This window comes from Antechinus flavipes, chromosome 1, assembly GCF_016432865.1.
Source record: "Antechinus flavipes isolate AdamAnt ecotype Samford, QLD, Australia chromosome 1, AdamAnt_v2, whole genome shotgun sequence".
Lineage (NCBI taxonomy): Eukaryota > Metazoa > Chordata > Mammalia > Dasyuromorphia > Dasyuridae > Antechinus > Antechinus flavipes.
This window is the reverse complement of record NC_067398.1, coordinates 282,427,095-282,445,742: the sequence shown is the minus strand read 5'-3', so window position 1 is coordinate 282,445,742 and position 18,648 is coordinate 282,427,095. Positions and strand designations below refer to the sequence as shown.

General features: G+C 32.9%; 1 protein-coding gene across 3 annotated transcripts in view; it reads right to left on the bottom strand.

Moving 5' to 3' along the window:
* Positions 1–18,648, bottom strand: part of PIP5K1B (phosphatidylinositol-4-phosphate 5-kinase type 1 beta) — a 386,138-nt gene that overhangs the window by 267,736 nt on the left and 99,754 nt on the right. For 2 of the 3 annotated variants that reach the window (XM_051961831.1, XM_051961839.1), the window contains one exon: positions 3,117–3,207. The gene's annotated coding sequence lies outside the window, so the exon portion shown is untranslated. Of the gene's footprint in view, positions 1–3,116; positions 3,208–12,929; positions 13,015–13,749; positions 13,843–18,648 lie in introns of those variants that run through there. The other variant, XM_051961847.1, reaches the window with a different exon arrangement.

The window sequence follows — 18,648 nt, the reverse complement described above, 5'->3', positions numbered from 1 at the left end:
ATGAATGAACTCCATAGAATTCCCAATCATTCTATTTTTGTCCACCTTCATTTTTGATTTCCTTCACAGGTTAATTGTATATTATTTCAAAGTCCAATTCTTTTTGTACAGCAAAATAACTGTTAGGACATGTATACATATATTGTATATAACTTACACTTTAACATATTTTACATGTATTGGTCAACCTGCCATCTGGGAGAGGGGGTGGGAGGAAGGAGGGGAAAAATTGGAACAAAAGGTTTTGCAATTATCAATGCTGAAAAATTACCCATGCACATATCTCATAAATAAAAGGTATAATTTTAAAAAATACCTCATCAGAATACTACAGCATGGTGGAATTATATCATGTACTGTGGGAGAAAGAATCCATACAAACAGAATTACAGGTCAACCAAAATATTAAATCTTTACTTCAAGACTTGCCAAAGTTTATCAGAAACATTGTTTGTTTTTTTTTGTTTGTTAATATAACGTATTTTATTTTTTCAATTAATTAATTAATTTTATTATAATTTTTTTATTGACAGAGCCCATGCCTGGGTAATTTTTTTTTTACAACATTATCCCTTGCACTCACTTCTGTTCCCACTTTTCCCCTTCTTCCTTTTACTCCCTCCCCCAGATGGGAAGCAGTCCTATACAAGTTAAATATGTCACAGTGTATCCTAGATACAATATACGTGTGCAGAACTGAACAGTTCTCTTGTTGCATAGGAAGAATTGGATTCAGAAGGTAAAAATAACTTGGGAAGAAAAACAAAAATGCAAGCAGTTTACATTCATTTCCCAGTGTTCTTTCTTTGGGAGTAGCTGCTTCTGTCCATCCTTGATCAATTGAAACTGAGTTAGATCTCTTTATCGAAGAAATCCACTTCCATCAGAATACATCCTCATGCAGTATCGTTGTTGAGGTATATAATGATCTCCTGGTTCTGCTCATTTCACTCAGCATGAGTTCATGTAAGTCTCTCCAAGCTTCTCTGTATTCATCCTGCTGGTCATCAGAAACACTGTTTTAATCAGAAACTAATGAATAGTTTCTGAACTGCTGAGTTCATTGTAAAATGCTACTGTATATAGTTTGTTTTAATTTTCCTGATTTACATAGTCCTAAAATTGATTTGACTACTACAAAAAACAATGAATTTTCAAGAGAAGGCCCTTGAGATGATATTTATTTCAATCACAGGGATCAATTTTATGCTTTCAATTTGAGAGGAGATTAGTGGTTCCAATTAAAGAATAACACTTTTGTAATTTCATTTCCAAGCCTTTGCAGCTTATTAATTTATAAAATTACAAAGGGGAACTTGAATCTCATCAGAAGTGGCTAAGGCTTAATGGAAGGTTGATTTTCAGTGTGAATCATGAAAAAATCCAAGGTATTTTTCATTAATTTATGCTTCACCTCTGATTCCACAGTGGGGCAGTGAAGGGAATGAAAGATTAAATTATAATCAAATTTTTCTATTGGCAGCATGGCACAGTAGAAATCATACCGATTAATGGTTAAAGGATCTGGGTTGGAATCCTGATTCTGTCACTTAATAGTATCTGTGTAACCTTGGACAAGTCAATTCACTACTCTCCATTTCAGTTTCCTTATTGAAAAAATGATGGTAGTGGACTACATTGGTGACTTGCAAAGTATGATAGGAATACCTCTGGGGTCCTTGAGGTTTTTTGAAGGGGTCCAAGAGGTCAAAACCATCAAGATTCTATTGGTATTTTAAAATGCTCCTCTTGGGAAGCTAGATGGCACAGGGTCTGGAGTCAGGAAGACCTGAGCTCTAATATGATCTTGGACAGTTAACACTTAACTTAGCTGTGTGACCCAGGGCAAGGCACTTAATCCCAATGGCCTCACAAAATAATAAATAATACAACAAATTCAAAAAATTTTAAAATTAAAAATGAAGTGTTTTTTCTTTTCTAACTACTTTTCTTATGTGAGGCTGGGTTTTCTTTATATACTTTAATTGAAACAACATATTGTAATAAATCGAAAACAGAAGAGACATAAAGAGTATAGTTGCTTTCTTTTAAGCCAGATAGTAAAGAGATTTATAAACACATGTAAAATGATGTAATTTCTCTCCTATTTTTAGGAGAAATATTGCTATTTAATAACATTTTATTTATGCTAACATTTAATGGGTATATTATTATACTTTTAAGTAAATAAATTAATTTTTAAAATTGATCAGTTTTAGTAAATAAACATAAAATGATCAAATCAAAATATCTAACACATAAGCATAAGCTCTTTGGAGTTGTCAATGATTTTTAAGTGTAAAGGAGTTCTGAGATCAAAAATTTGAACTGAAAAATTTTAGACTTCAATAGATGAACTCTGATCCTCCTTCAGCTTTAAATCTATGATCTAATACTCAAGCATCATGATGAGGAAAATCACTAAATGTTTCTTCTGTGATCACTTCCTTAAGTGTACTATATAACTTTAGAAATCCTATTAAATAAGGGAATATTTTATAAATCTATGCTGAAAGGGCAATAATTAAGTCAAGTTATTGAGTTTCAAAAAGAGGTTTTTGAAACAAATCTATTGCCCCAATTTTCAAATCACATTAACATCTTATATCTGGTAGGTATTTGACAGATAATTATAGAAATGAGACATTCCTATGACTTGTAAGTTAACGAAAAATTTTATTATCAATATACTATATCTATTAGATTCTATTCTTCTAGCCAAGTCAACATTCAGAAATTTGCTAAGATTTCTTGCTTCTTTTAAAAATTGGATTTATGAAAAGTAAGGGGCTAAGAAATAAATTAGCATTTACATTTCAGAACCTTTTCTATTAAACAAATAGCACCCCCCCAATAAAAGTCTTTGTATATCTTTTCACTTTATAATAGGCACCAAATGGTGCTTCTGAGATAGCAAAAAAATAGGAAAAAGGCATACAGTAGATTTTGTTAGATCCTTTACAGAGAATTTTAGAGAAAAGAGATGAGAACTAAATAGAGTGGAAAGACTTGGCAATGGTATCGAATCACACATTTACCAAACCAACTTGTTTGGTTAAAGAGACTTAAAGAGACTTCTAGAATTTATAAAAAATGTCAGATAAATTTTTCCTCACCTTTGAGGAGTTAATATCAAGTCATCTGGAGCTTGTAGTAGCAGGTAGCCTAATCATTAGTGTACTTATTTACTTTTTCCCTTTCCAGTTCCTGTTAAAACAAAAATGATTTGTCAACATATAATCTGACAGATGATAATATTTTTATAGATTCATTTTAACATTAAGTAGAGCTAAAGTTTGGTCAAAGTATTGAGATACTCAGTTTATTATATCACAGTATAATAGAATGTCTCTCAAATAATCTGATTATTTGTACTTCATGGTACATTTTTTGTGTTGTACCTAATAGTATTATTACCCCTTTGTAGTTGATACTGTCTTTTTTCTTTTACGTCATAATTACAAGTTGGTCCAAGTCAGTGTTATATAAAATACATAATTTTTTTCTGACATAAAAGAGATAAACTACAACTATTAGAGAAAAGGATATGGAATGAGCCTGTAATTTCACTGGTACAGGGAACTCCCAGAAAAAATTTCTTTTAACTTAAGTTAATAATTGACCTGAGCAGAGCAGAGGTGTCAAACAGTCACTGGAATTGACCAAATCAGATTAAAGTGAAATTTACAAAATAAATAAAAATACAATAGAACACAGATAATATTAATATGTTTAGTTATTATGCATATAGCTTGCTTACTTTGTATATATTTATTTACATGTTATCTCTCACATTTGATTATAACCTTGTTGAGGACAAGGCTGTCTTTTACCTTTTTTTGTATTCCCTACATTTAAATGTCTTTAAAATGTCTTTTGTTTTTACATCACAGACATTTTAAGACATTTTATGAACTCCTCTTTTTTGTTCTTCTTCATGGAATTCCTCTTTTTATCAATGATAAACAATTAAGCAAAAACATCCAAATATGATGACCATATCTGAGGAAACACACAATATCCTTCCCTGCTAATCCCCCTCTGGAAGAGGAAACATTTCATTAACTATTCTCCAAGACTATAAGCATCAATTCATACATATTATGCTGTGTCTTTATGAATTCTGTGTATTCATCATTTCTTACTGGTCATTATTATTTCAAAAAATTCCAATACCAAGCTTTTTTTTTTTTTTTTTTTAAACTGTTCTCTAAGCAATGGACCTTCACACTTTGATTTCAATTCTTGATATAACTACATGGGCTACTATGAATATTTTGGTATATAATGGACTTTTGTTTATCTTAGACCTCACAGACTTGTAACTCTTTCAATCTTAATATTTGCATAATCTTTACCCATCTGTTTCCTGTCAACTAAGTATTTCATACTTTAGAAATTTAACTTTATCATATTTGTATTTTCATTTTAATTGTTGCATAGAACCTACAAATTGAAAATTCTTTAAAATAGCATGAAATTTACCAATTTTGATCTAAAGAGATAAATGTTGTTTTTATAATTCTACACTTTTAATTAAGTTAAATACTTTAACAATGATTTTTGGCGAAATTATCTTTCTCCCCCAAACACCTGTTACCATATGATCAACTATTAAACTAAGAAATTAATTCAACATTTATATAATAAAATGATCATGTTTTATATCTCAATAATGCTTTATGGTTGCAAACATTTTTATTTATTTATTTAATCTCATTTTAATCCCAAAAGAATATTGTGAGTCACATATTAATAACCTTCATTTTATAGGTAAAGAAATTAAAGTATAGAGTAGTTAATTAAGTCATTTGCCCATGGTTTTACAGTTAACAAGTGACTAGAATCAGATTGTAATTCCAGATCTTCTGACTGCAAGTGCTATTTTCATTATACTAATGTATTAAAAATATATTTATTCCCTCTCATTATGCAAAGGTAACCTTAGGCTAAGGTTAAATAACTGGATCATCTCTTAGAAAGTATATTCAGTCAATATTATTATTGTTTTTTAATATGCCTAGTCAGATCTTAGTAAAGTGCAAAACTCCCAATTCTATTCAACTCAACTGAAGTTAACACTGTTTTACATTATTCCGTTTGAGACACTGTCCTTGATGCTAGAAATGTAACAACAAAAATGAAAAATAGCCCTTGCTCTCAAGAAGCTTAAATTTTACATGAGGTGATGTATCAGTGCTCCAGCAATGAGTCAAAGAATGATAGCATTCATCTGATAATAATATGTGAAATTAAGCAGGTTGAACATTTAACAAAGAAATGAAGTTCTACATCACAATGAGGGCTAATTAAAATTTTTTAAATGGAAGGTAAAAAGGATATAGAACCTTTCATAATTTTTATCACATTTAAGAAGAACGGACTTTGTGCTTTTCTGTCAGAATACAAAACAAAAGACAAAATCTTTGATTTCTTTTCATACAAGCAAAACAAACCAAGAACTATCATTATACAGTAGTCAGATAATATGGTAACAGTGATTAACAGCCAGCTTTTTAAATGTCTATTTTTGAGGGCACAAAAGGTTTTAAATGTATTAAATATATATTTTTATTTACACAATAAAACCCAGACTGGCCCTTTCTTCATAATATCTTAAACTTAAAGTCCTGCATATATATTCATATTTATTTATGCTCTTCAGTTGCCACTGACAAAAATAATTTAAAATCAGGTCCATTTTAAGCATCACCTCTTTAAAAAAAAAATCAAGTTAAACTTCTGAAACTAATTCTACCTTGAAATATACGGCAGCTTTCAATATGAATTCAGAGGGAATACTAATCAAAACAAATTGCAAAATGCAAGGTTCATTCTTTTCCATAAAACACTTTAACCAGTTCTCATAAGAGTCATTATCCTTACAAATTGAACAAAATAGATAAGCTGGCATTATGTGCAGAGCATATTAAGCACATAGTAGCAGTATATAAATGTTTGTGAAATTGATTAGCTATAAATGGAAAGAAAAAGCTCTAAAATGTAGCAGTTATAATTCATTTTCCCAATGAAGGTTTGTACTAAAAAAATTTTAAACCTTTTTAAACAAAGGATTCACTGCACACATTAGATAATGAAAAGTATTCTCTAAAAACAACTGAGGAATTTATTGCTTTCAATACTCACATCTTTTCATGAAAATGTCACCATTGTACCCCTCTCTCTTGGTTCAATTTTAATTTTAAACACACAATAACAGAAATTGTAAATAGAAAAAAAGCTCATGAAAAAAACCACATATGTACAATTACACTACCCAGACTCCTCATGTGACACCTGTTAAAATATTCGTGCCAACTTAAACAAAATTACTGCTTTTTAATGTCTTCACATAAATTACTAAAAAGTTCAGTCAAATGGTTAGCTATTTTGTCCACAGCTTACCAAAGACTCAAATTCTTGATTTAAGCCTTCACCTTTTATCCAGATAATTATTATTGTATAGATTAAATTATATTTTTAAACTTTTTATTTAAAAAAAAAAAACCCCAGCTGGATTGTTCTCTTTTGGTGCCTTTTTCTTTAAATGTATTTCATTTTTTGTTTCAATAATGCCTCAGGAAAACACATTAATTATTATAACATTTATTATAAGTATATGAAGTTAGGGAATGACTAATTGATCAAGTTAACACACTCTGAAATTCACAACTAAACTCTGTTTGGTTCTGCCATTACTACACTCAGCAGGATCTTGCTGCTTTATTTATTTATGGATATGAGCTCAAAAGTGCTAAAATAAAGTTAACTCATTTTTTTTTAGATCTATAAGGTTTAAGAAATACTTCACAAATTTCAAAAGAATTACTTGATTCTCACAAAAACCCTTTGAAGTATGAGTAGTTTCTCTCATTTTACAGATTAAGAAATTGAAATTAAGTTATTAAGTGTCTTACCCAGAATCATACAGCATTTCTCTCTTTTAAATTCTATTTTTTTATTCAATTCATAAAAATTTCTTTCCTTTACATTCTCTCCACTGAAAAAAATAAAACAAAACCCTTGCAAGAAATATGCATTGTCAAGCAATACAACTAACTTCTTGAATTGGCCATGTCCAAAAATTTTGGAGTTGTACCTCGAATTCACTTTTGTCAATAGATAGGTAGCATGTTTCATAACATAGTTCTTTTAGAATTGAGATTTTAAAATATACTTTGTATATTTATTTGTATATCTGTTCTATTCATCTCCCCTATACCAGTTAAATAGAATGAATGATACATGAGAGTTTGAACTAGTTTATGAAAATTTTATAAATATATATACATATATATCTCCCCAATGTCTAACATAGTGTCTCCACACGTAGGTACTTATTAAACTTGTGTTTAGTTGAAGCCAATGTGTCTTAACAATTGGGGTTAAGTGAGTTGTCCAGGGTCACACAACTAGGAAGTGTTAAGTATCTGAGGTCACATTTGAACTCAGGTCCACCTGACTTCAGGGCTGGTGCTCTATCCACTGCACCATATAGCTGCTCCTCTTTAATTATTCTTAAATGTCTAACTCATCAGTATAAAATATTAATTAGGTATCACCAGAGTTCATACTTTTGATTATACTTTACAGAAGCATAGTAGCAAATGAACACTGTATTACATAGGGAAAGTATAGAAAACATGGACTTGGGCCTTGAGGAATTTATAGTCTAGATGGAGAAGCATAATTAACATGTGAAGTAATACTCAAGAATACAAGATAATAAAGTAAGCGATTATTATACATGGCTCAGAAAAAGAGAGATGACACAGGTTGTTGAAAGATGAACTAGAAGGTGAAATTGAATTGTAATCTGGTAAGATTTGTCTAAGAAGAGTTCTTCTCCCTAATTATCCAAAGAGAAAAGATTTCCAGTGAGAATTAAGGGTGGGAGGAAAGGACATCAAGATAATGCTATTAAGGGAAGCAATAGTAAAGTTTTGTTTTGTTTTGGAATACTGATCTAACTATATTGAGCAGGTAGGTGAGTAGGAGGAAGATTTGGACAGATAGATGATGAGAGGAAGGGCATGGTTGCCAGGGCCAAAGGATGTAACACATATCACCTACTGGTCAGTTTACTGACAACGTAGCATCCACATGAGGCCAGTCTGTTTTTCAGTAAAAATACAAAAAAACAAAACAAAAAGCCCAACAAGTCTACCATAGTATATGCCAACCATGTGCTGAACACTAGGAATATAACTATTAAAAAACCAATAGTATCCACCCTCAAGGAGCTTATATTTTTAATATGAGAAGAGAAAATATCATATAAAAACGGCTGGAAAGGACATGGGGTGGGGAAAGAAGGAATTATGGGAGAGAATTAAGAGCAAAATAGGGAGAAGAATGAAAGCATAAGTTGGCTGACTTGGGTATTTCCTCAAGATGAAGGTTCAGGGAACAACTCATCCATTCTCTGAAGAAAAGGCAAGAAAATGGAGGCATCTCAAAAGATAAAAAGACTGCAGGGAAAGGGGCATCAGAAAGCAAAGTTTGTCAACAGAAGTATCTATAAAGCCTTCCCAACATGATAGTTTTTGTTCCATCACTAACCCTGTAGACTCCAAGAGCACTCCCCACACTACAGCTAGGTTTCAGAGAATAGCTTCTTTCTAAAACAAGGATTCACTTTTTTTTAAACACCAACAATCTTTCAATGATGCTTGTTGTTTAGTTGTTTTTAATTATGTCTGACTCCCGTTAATACCATTTAGATTTTCTTGGCAGATACTAGAGTGGTTTACCATTGCCTTCTCCAGCTCATATTACAGATGAGTAAATTGAGGCAAACAGGATTAAGTGACTTACTCAGCGTCACATAATGTGTAAGGACAGATTTGAACTCAGGAAGGTGAGATTCTTCACTCTAGACCTGGCACTGTATCCATTTATGCCACTTAGCTGCCTCAGTGATGCTCTATGACAGGAAATGGCGAAATACTGCAGCCTCCAAGAATTGAAATGATAACTCACCCATAGAAACATGGTGGGTATGAATATATTGCAATATATTGCCAATGAAGAATTACTCCCCAGAAGCCAAGTAGAAGATTTCAATGAGGTATACAATGAATTGTTAATTCATTCTCAAATACAAGTAAGCTGCAATTTTCATAATTATATTAATAGTTCACATTTGCAAAGCATTTTAGCTTGCAAAGTACCTTCCACAAATGATTACTTTACTCTGAAGTGGGTAAGAAAAAAAAGTTAGTGCAACTCATCTGAGCAAAATGCTTTACCACTAAGCCATACAGCGCAGTCATAGTCTTCTCCTACTTCTCTTATCAAGCCTGCTCTCACACTTCTTTGCTATTCCATCTTCTGACTCCCTGACAATACACATGGCATTTATGTGCCGCTAGTGTTACTTGTGTTACCAATTCTACCTTGGTAATCTTCAATTCTCACAGTCTCATCATAAGCATATTTTTGGATGTTGACTACATGCCCAGTTAAAATTGGAGTCTAAAAGCTATTTATGGGGCAGCTAAGTGGTGCAGTGGATATGGCACCAGCTCTAAAGTCAGGAGGACCTGAATTGAAATCCTAGCTGTGTGATACTGGGCAAGTCACTTAACTCCAATTGCCTTAGGGGGAAAAAAAAGCTATTCACATGTGAGAACTAAAGATAGTAAAAGACAAATTTCTGTTCTCAAGAACTTGAGTGGGTCTTTTGGGGCAGCTAAATGGCTTGAGGACTTTTCAAATTTGGCCTGACACTGGTCAAGTTACTTAATCTGATTGCCTTTAAAAAAACAGAGTAAGAGAGTGAATTTTTTAAGACTGGCTAATTATATATAAACCTTTTAAGTGTTCAAGAGATTCTTCTAATCTACTAATGTCTGTAAAGAAGACAAACAAAGATCTGAACATATCAAGAATACTGACAAGATATGCTGGAATAGTGAACTCATTGGTGAAAGGAACAGCAAGTTGTACATAATAGTTTTACAGTTTTATATACAATCATCTTTTTTTATTATACTATATTATAGAAATGCTTATTTTTTATAAATTAAAAAAGAAAATAAGGAAAATCTTATTGAAGGAAATTTTATTTATTGATTTTCTTTTTCTGCTGCCATCAGAAGTAAATCAAGTAAACAAATTTATCTTGGAATCAATATATCAACTTCTTACAATATACTAGAATGCAGTTTTTAATGGAAGAGAAAACCATTGTGTATTTAAAGTTGTATAATTTTTGCAGTAGGAACCCCATATCACTTACCAGCATGTTTATTATACTTAATATAAACTAGAATAGGATTAGCTAATACTAGTGATTTTCTGGTAAAATTTTAGAAAAAAATCCTCCATCAATAAGTGTTTACTAAGTGCCCACAAAAGTACTCTCCTTATGTAATCTTCATATGTAGGTATGTTGACAATTCTTGATAATAAAAATAATAATAGTCATAATGATATGATAAGCTTGTTGGTAGACATGGATCTAAAATATGACCTAATTTGAGAGTTGGCACTAATTCTTGTTTTAATTCTTATCTCTGTGTAGAAAGCATATGCTGAATTTGGAGACAAAAAGAAGCCACTTATTAGTTCTGTGACTTTCAGCAAATAACTTTACTAGTCTTGGCCTTTCATCTGTAAATCAACAGATCAATAGGCATTGATTAACCTCCTGCTTCAGATACAGATAAAAATATTTGACTGCTCCTATTTTCAAAGGACATCCAAGGAGGTCTTTAATGGTATCTAATGTTCTTTCTACTTCTTAACATTATATGAGTCTATGTGAGATAACTTGTCAACTCCCTACCTAGAGACATACCAAAAGCAAAGAAAGATAATGAAAATCATCATTGTTGAAATGAGAGGCTCCTAATTGGAAGAATATGGGTTACAAGAATGGACATACAGTTCTTTATTCCAAAAAGAGGATGACGATTTATTTGCCATTTCTGGAGCTTTCCAAATAGACTTCTTTCAGTTTGTTCTCATGGCTGCTTATTCATTCTCATGATACTTTCTTCTTTCCCACTGATCCTGGAATGGTGCAACACCCTGAAATCATCTCTGTCTCTGAAGCAAACATATATCATTCAATTTAAAGGAATTCAACACAGTTGCAGTTACAAGACAAACTGAGGGGGTCATTCTTAGCAGAAAATCTGAAAAGCAAAGACTTCAGTGAAAGATCTATATTACCAACATAGCATGTGGCTTTCTCCTTGCTCCCTTCCCTCCCTTTCTTCCTCTGAAAAAATGGCCCATAGAGACTACTGATAGCATTTCAATGCTAAAAAAAAGAGAAAAAAGTTACTCTTCTGTCCATCTAATGCCTCTTGGCACTCTTTATTTCTCTGTTAGAAGAGGTTCAAACTAACTTTAGGTTATATGTAGGATTAAATTCATAATCATCAATTTTATAATCTCATTTAAAAAACTATTTTAATTGCTTTGTCTAAAGGGAAAAATATGAACTCTGGTCTCTCAGGATTAATCTTAACTCAATATATTGATAAGTTATATCAGAAATCTCATAACATTTCTGATATATCAATAGAATATTTTCTTCCTACCCCCAGCTTCCCAGAAGATTATTAGGATCATGCTTTAGAACAGATTTCAGAGGTTATCTAGCTCAAGAGATATTTAGAATTTCCAGAATTTAACCTTTTTTTAAAATTTAAAAACAAACAAACAACTCAAAAATATAACATCAGTCAGTCAATAAATAATGATTAAGGACCTAATGTGTTCCAGGCATTGTGCTAAACTGTGGATATAAATACAAATAAAAACAAAGACTCCCTGATTTCAAAGCACAATCTAAAGAGGGAAGACAACATATAAAAGAAAGCTGGAAGTGGGGAGAGAATACAGGATCATTATAATAATCTATCAGGAAAAATATGTTTTTCAGTATTAATCCAGGGAGATAATTAACTCCAGTTTCAGAAGAGTTGTCCAAATAAAGGATATTCTGAGTCTGCCACAGATTATCTATTTCAATTTTCTGATTAGTGCTTGGTTTGAACATATGGGGATATTGGTTGTCGTTGTCACTTATTTGAGGACAGAGTACAAGGTTAGAAGCTACACAAATGTCTTACTTTGCCACTAAGTAGTCTGATCTTGGTTACTACCATTCATTGGGCCTCTATTTTATTACCTGTAAAGTAGGATCACTGGATTGGACAGAGAGAATTGGAAGGATCACACAGGATCACATATTTAGAGATGGAGGAATTCTCCAATATCACTGAGCCCAACCTTCTCATTTTACAGATGCAATAATTGAGGCCCAGAGAAATGAAGAGGCTTGCCCACAATCTATCAATATATCAAGTAACATTTGTTGAATGTACCTACTGTGTACAAGGCTGTGTGCCAGGCAGTGGTGAAACAAAGACAAAAAAGATACATCCTGCCCTCATGGAGCTTATGGTCAACCAGAGGAAATATGAATATGTATTATAGTACATAGTACTCAGGGGAAAAAAAAAAAACAAACACAAGGTAATGCCAAGGAATAGGCACGAACAGCTGTGGAACCAGAAAAGTCCTCATGTAAGATGACATCTGAGCTGAAATTAGAAGGAAGCCAGAGATTCTTAGAAGGGGAAATTGATGAGAGAGTATTCCAGACATGAGAAAGACTGTGTAAATGCATAAAGATGGAAAGATGGCACACAGAATTCAAGGAAAAGCAAGGCATTTGGTTAGCCATTGAGTGCATTCAGGGGAGTAATATGTGATAAGCCTAGAAAAGTGGGGTGGAGCCAATCATAAAAAGTTTTAAATGGCAAAGAGAAGAGATTATATGATTCTACATTAAGTAAAGAGTTTTCTGAGCAAGGGAGTAACATGGTCAGATATTGGAGGTCTCCAAATCTCTGTCAATTCATTCTTTAAAATTCACTCATTATATAATTTTTAAGGTACATACTCACAAATCTCCCCCCTCTACATTTTCTTTTTTCTTGATGTGAAAATAATCATGCTCACATATCCAACATATAAAGGACTGCTTGCCATCTAGGGGAGGGGGTGGAGGGAGGGAGGGGGAAAAAAAAATCGAAAAAGAAATGAGTGCAAGGAATAATGTTGTCAATATAAAGTAATCATTAAATAAAAAATAAAAAATAAATAAAAAAATAAATAAAGAAAATAATCATGCTCATGTAACCTCTCTGAAAGGGGTTTTTATAATATTTTATATTATATAAATATTTATATTAAATTATATATTATGCTAATATATAATAATATAATTAATATTATAAAGTTTATATTAAATAAATGTTTATATAAAATATTATAATATCATATTTTATAATATTAGTGAGTGAAACTGAAAACTTTTTAATCCTTTATTTTTCCATTAGTGGTTTAATATGTTGCCAGATATTAGGAAATATGATCCATAATCTGGAAGACTGAAAGTTTTAATTGATTCATATAAAAATCATTCCCTTTTATGGAAATAGAGGTTACATAATTGGAGGCTGAAGAAAGCAGAAGCAGAAGCAAAGGACAAAGCTGCAAGAGCTCTTGGAACCAAGCAGAGAGATAGGCCTCTGAGCTAACCAGGCCCAAAGAAAGAGATAAGAAATAAAGATCTGAACTTTTATCACCTGGCTGCGTTTGAGGTGATTATTACTTTTAACTGAAACTAAGGCTGCCTCCAGAAAACCTCCCCAAGAAACCTGCTCCCAGAGAGAACCATTATATTATTATTTTAAAGGAAAAAAAAACACCACATTTTGGCACCTGAATGTAGGGCTGGCAAAATCCTGACTCCAGTGGAAAAGCTCCGATCCTGATCTCTGTGGAAAAGCCTCTGATCCTGATCCAGTGGAAAAGTCTCTGCAACCCAGAAGTGAGTACAACAAAGAAATTTTGTTAAAAGAGTTAAAAGTAGAATTTCAGCTAAGATGGGATAGATGTTTAGAAAACAGCCTTCTGATTTTGTTTTTATGGAAAGCCAAGGTTTGATTATAATTTTGCAGCAGATCAGTGAACTTTTATAAATTGAAATGCACATATGGCCTTGTTTCTCTATGGAAAAGGAATTGGATCTAGATGAATGGAAATTAGTAGGAGAGGCTCTTTGTCAATTCTACAATAAAAATGGACTTCAATTTCCAAAGACATACTTAATACATATAATTTAATACAACTGGCTTTAGGAAATTTTATAAGTATTAAAATAAGGGAAAAAAAAGAAACAGCAGCAGGGAGAGGTGCCAACTAAACTAGGTGAAAAGGATGAACAATCAGATAAGAATTCACAACAGGAGAAATTAGATCCTTCCACATTTCATGACTCTCCCCCCTCGATTAAACCTTCATGGGTGAAGGAAGAAGGGGGAGTGTGAAGCAGAATATGACAAGATTAGAAGAGGCATTAATTAAAGCAAAAAATGAAAGAGAAGATATATCTGATTTTATAAATGAATATCCTGTGATTAAGAAGCTTGACTCTTCAGGTCAAAAAGAGAGAAAATATACTCCTTTTAATTTGGAAAAAATTAAAGATTTGAAAAAGGGTTGCACTCTTTATGGGGCTACCTCCTCTTATGTTAAGCTGTTACTAGATAATTTGTCTTATGAAATCTTAACCCCAAATGACTGGAAATCCATAGCAAAGATATGTTTAGAACCGGAACAAAATTTGTTGTGGCTTTCAGAGTTTCATGAATTATGTAGGATGCAAGCCCAATGAAATAGGCAAACAGGAGCTAATGTACAAATAGCTTTTGACCAACTAGCTGGTGAAGGTCAGTATGTGGAGAATTCAGAACAGATTTATTATCCCATAACAGTGTATGAGCAAATTTCTAAGGCTGCAATAAAAGCTTGGAGTTCTCTCCCTGGACAGCAAGATGGAAGTAAAGCTTTTACAAAAATAGAGCAAGGTTCCAATGAACTTTTTGCTGATTTTGTGGGACATTTGCAAACAGCTGTAATAAGAACCATTGGAGATAATACTGCCACAGAAATAATGACCCGACATCTGGCTAAGGAAAATGCCAATGAGGTTTGCAAAAGAATTATATGGGGACTAGACAAAGATGCTCCTTTAGAGGAGATTATAAGACACTGTGTCATAGTGGGCACAAATGCTTATTATATCCAAACTATGATGAATATGGGAAGACAGAGTCCTTCTTGGCAAGGGACGTCTAGAGAAACTCGTAGATGTTTTCAGTGTGGAAAAGTTGGACATTTGAGAGCTCATTGTAGATATGGAGATAGAGTGAGAGGACAGGGTGAGAGAAAACCCAAAACCCCATGTCCAAAATATAACAGAGGCTTTCACTGGGCCTCAGAATGTAGATCAATCCAGAGAAATGAGAGGTGGAGCCCAGCTCCAAGGTATCAATCAAAAGACAGATGGGGCATGATAGCAGCTGAGGTTATACCCAGAGAGTCTTTAGAAATTCAGGACTCTGATGTCATCAACCAACAGAAAAGCAATCAGGATTATAGTTGGGGAGAATACAGGCCTTTTAACACAACAGGGTAATGTCCAGTGCAAACAGCTCCACTATCTTTAAATAATCGCCAGATGATATGGAGAGATCCAGAAAGTGGTAAACAGAAGGGAATTAGATAGGTTAACTGCTTGAGGAAGAGGGTTTACTTGTATTTTTACAAATGGAGAAGGAATCAAATGGGTGACAATGAGACATATTCGCCTTGACCATCAGAAAGAAACAGAAAAAGAGAAAAACCTCAAAACAAAGAAGAAGACCTAAGAACAAAATCTTCAGGAATCATTGGATTTCCTAACACAAGATGAGACTCTTTCAGTTCTTGAAAACCAGCAAGAATCATTGGATTTCTTGAGATGAAAAATTGTTGATGAGACTATTGCAGTACTTAAATTTTCATGTTGATTCATGTTGTTACATTACTAGTAGCCTGTGTTATATTGCTTTGTGTTTATATATTTTATGTAATTATGTGTAATGCCTCCCATATTGATGGATTTATGTGTACCTGTTTCAAGTGAGCCCCTTCAGAAACCTGCTAATCTCATTTGACTTCCTATTTCCTTTGGTGTTTTCACCTCCCTTCCTGAGATGTCAGGGAGGGCATGACCACCTTATTTTTATGGTGTTTTCACTCCTTTTTTGAGCAGTCAGGGAAGGTGTGATCGTGATCACCTTCTTTTTGGGGTTCTCACATCCTTGAGAAGTCAGGGAGGTCATGACCACCTCAAAATGTGGTGGTTTTCTTCTTTAAAATAATAATATAATGGTTCTCTCTGGGAGCAGGTTTCTTGAGGAGGTTTTCTGGAGGCAGCCTTAGTTTCAGTTAAAAGTAATAATCACCTCAAACGCAGCCAGGTGATAAAAGTTCAGATCTTTATTTCTTATCTCTTTCCTTGGGCCCGGTTAGCTCAGAGGCCTATCTCTCTGCTTGGTTCTAAGAGCTCTTGCAGCTTTGTCCTTTGCTTCTGCCTCTGCTTTCTTCAGCCTCCAATTCAGCTGAACTCCCTTGACTGGCTCACTGAAGCTCTATTTGTGCTCCTTCTCTGAGAGAGGGATTGTGGGATACGAGAGAGTGGGATTATGGGTTTCCTCCCAGAATGCTCTCTGGCCTCAAGAGCTTCAAGGGAGGTATGAATTCACAAAGTTACACAGTTAACTTGGTGAATCTCCCATACTTGTGATTCTAATGAGTACTTAAATACTTTTGCTTATATGAGCTCTCTAAAGATGTGAACACAAGTATTATTTTCTATCAGTTCTGCTTAGTACCTTGATTCTTCTGGCCCATAACATTTCCTTATAGGATCAGATCAATCATACTGAACCATGCTAAATTAGATAATTATTGTCTCTATCAACTCTAATGACTTTACACTTTGTAAAGAGTCCAACATTACATCTATGTTTAATGAAATTATTAATTTCAATCAATTAAGCTTCAAAGTACCAATCACTTTCTACAGTGGAAAACTTAAATGTCATGGGTAACTAAAGTCATGTTTTGCATTTTTTATGACTCATTCCAAGTTGGTTACAATGCTTTGCATATAATGTACATTTAAAAGGTGACCATTGAATGCATTCACAGATACATAATAATAGCTTTTAGAAAAATTAAATAGATCATCTTTCCTTACTGTTTGATATTACCTCTCTCCTAGTCTCACAAATACTTTTATAAATGGAGGTAATTCCTTGTGACAAAACTTCCTCTTCCAGTGTAAAATCAGCAAATGTTCCTCAGAAATTTTTCATTAGACTTACACGAAGTGATGCTAAGTGAAATGAGTAGAACCAGGAGATCATTATACATGGCAACAGCAAGATTATACAATGATCAATTCTGATGGACATGGCTCTCTTCAACAATGAAATGATTAAGACAATTTCCAATGGTCTTGTGATAAAGAGAGTGCATCTAGAGAGAGGACTGTGGGAACTGAATATGGATTACAGCATAGTATTTTCACTCTTTTTGTTGCTGTTTGATTGTATTTTGTTTTCATTCTCATTTTTTCTCCTTTTTAATCTGATTTTTCTTGTGCAGCTTGAAATTTGTAGAAAAATGTATAGAACAAATTGCACGTGTTTAACATATATTGGATTTCTTGCTATCTAGGGAAGGAGATGGGGGGAAAGGAGGGAAAAAAGTTAGTACACAAGATTTTATAAAGGTGAATGTTGAAAATTATTCATGTATACATTTTGAAAACAAAAAGCTTTAATTAAAAAAAAAATTTCTCATTAGACCCTGGTAATAAAGGGAAACAAAATGCATAGGTCCAAAAGAATGTTGTACATAGTAACAACAACACTGTTTTAAGAACAACTTTGAGTAAGTCAAATATATATAATATTTATAATAAAATATAATATTTGTAATAGTCAAAATGCCTATTATAAATACCCAAATTAACTTCAAGAGAAGATATTATCTACATCCAGAGAAAGAACTGAATATACACATACACACACACATCTGAAATACATACATTTATGTCTAATGGTAGCCATCTCTAAGTGTACAGGAAAAGGGAAAAAACTTACATGATAACTTAATATATATTTATAAAGAATAGCAAGTTTTATATAACAAATTTGCAGTTTCATGTATAATCAATGTTTTTTTGTTTTTCTATTCTACTATGTTATGGAAATACTTGTTTTATTTCTTAAGTTCAGAATAAAATAAAAAAAATTAATTGAAGAAGCACAGAATAGTGCATGAAAACTGACTCAAAGTTAGGTAGACCTTGTTTCAAGCCCACCATTGAGATATATGAGACTCTGGGTAAATGCGCAAACCATTTAAACCTTTCAATACCCCCAGGTAACTCTCTAAGGCAGCAGGTGCTACTTCTGCATTGGAAGAAGAAACTCCTTCACTAGGTATTTCAGTCAATATAATCACAGGTATGATTCCTAGAAAACATATTCTCTCACTTAAGCATTATGGCAGCCCAGGGAGATAGACACTGGCATGAAAATATGAGAGATAGACACTGGTATAATCATGCGTATTTTACGGACCAAATAATCATAGATCTTAAAGTTGCAAAGAACCTAAAACCTCAGCTAGTTCAATTCCTTCATTTAATAGATTAGAAAACTGAGGAACAAGATTAAATGAATTGCTTAAAGTCAAACAAGTACTAAAGAACCAAAGTCA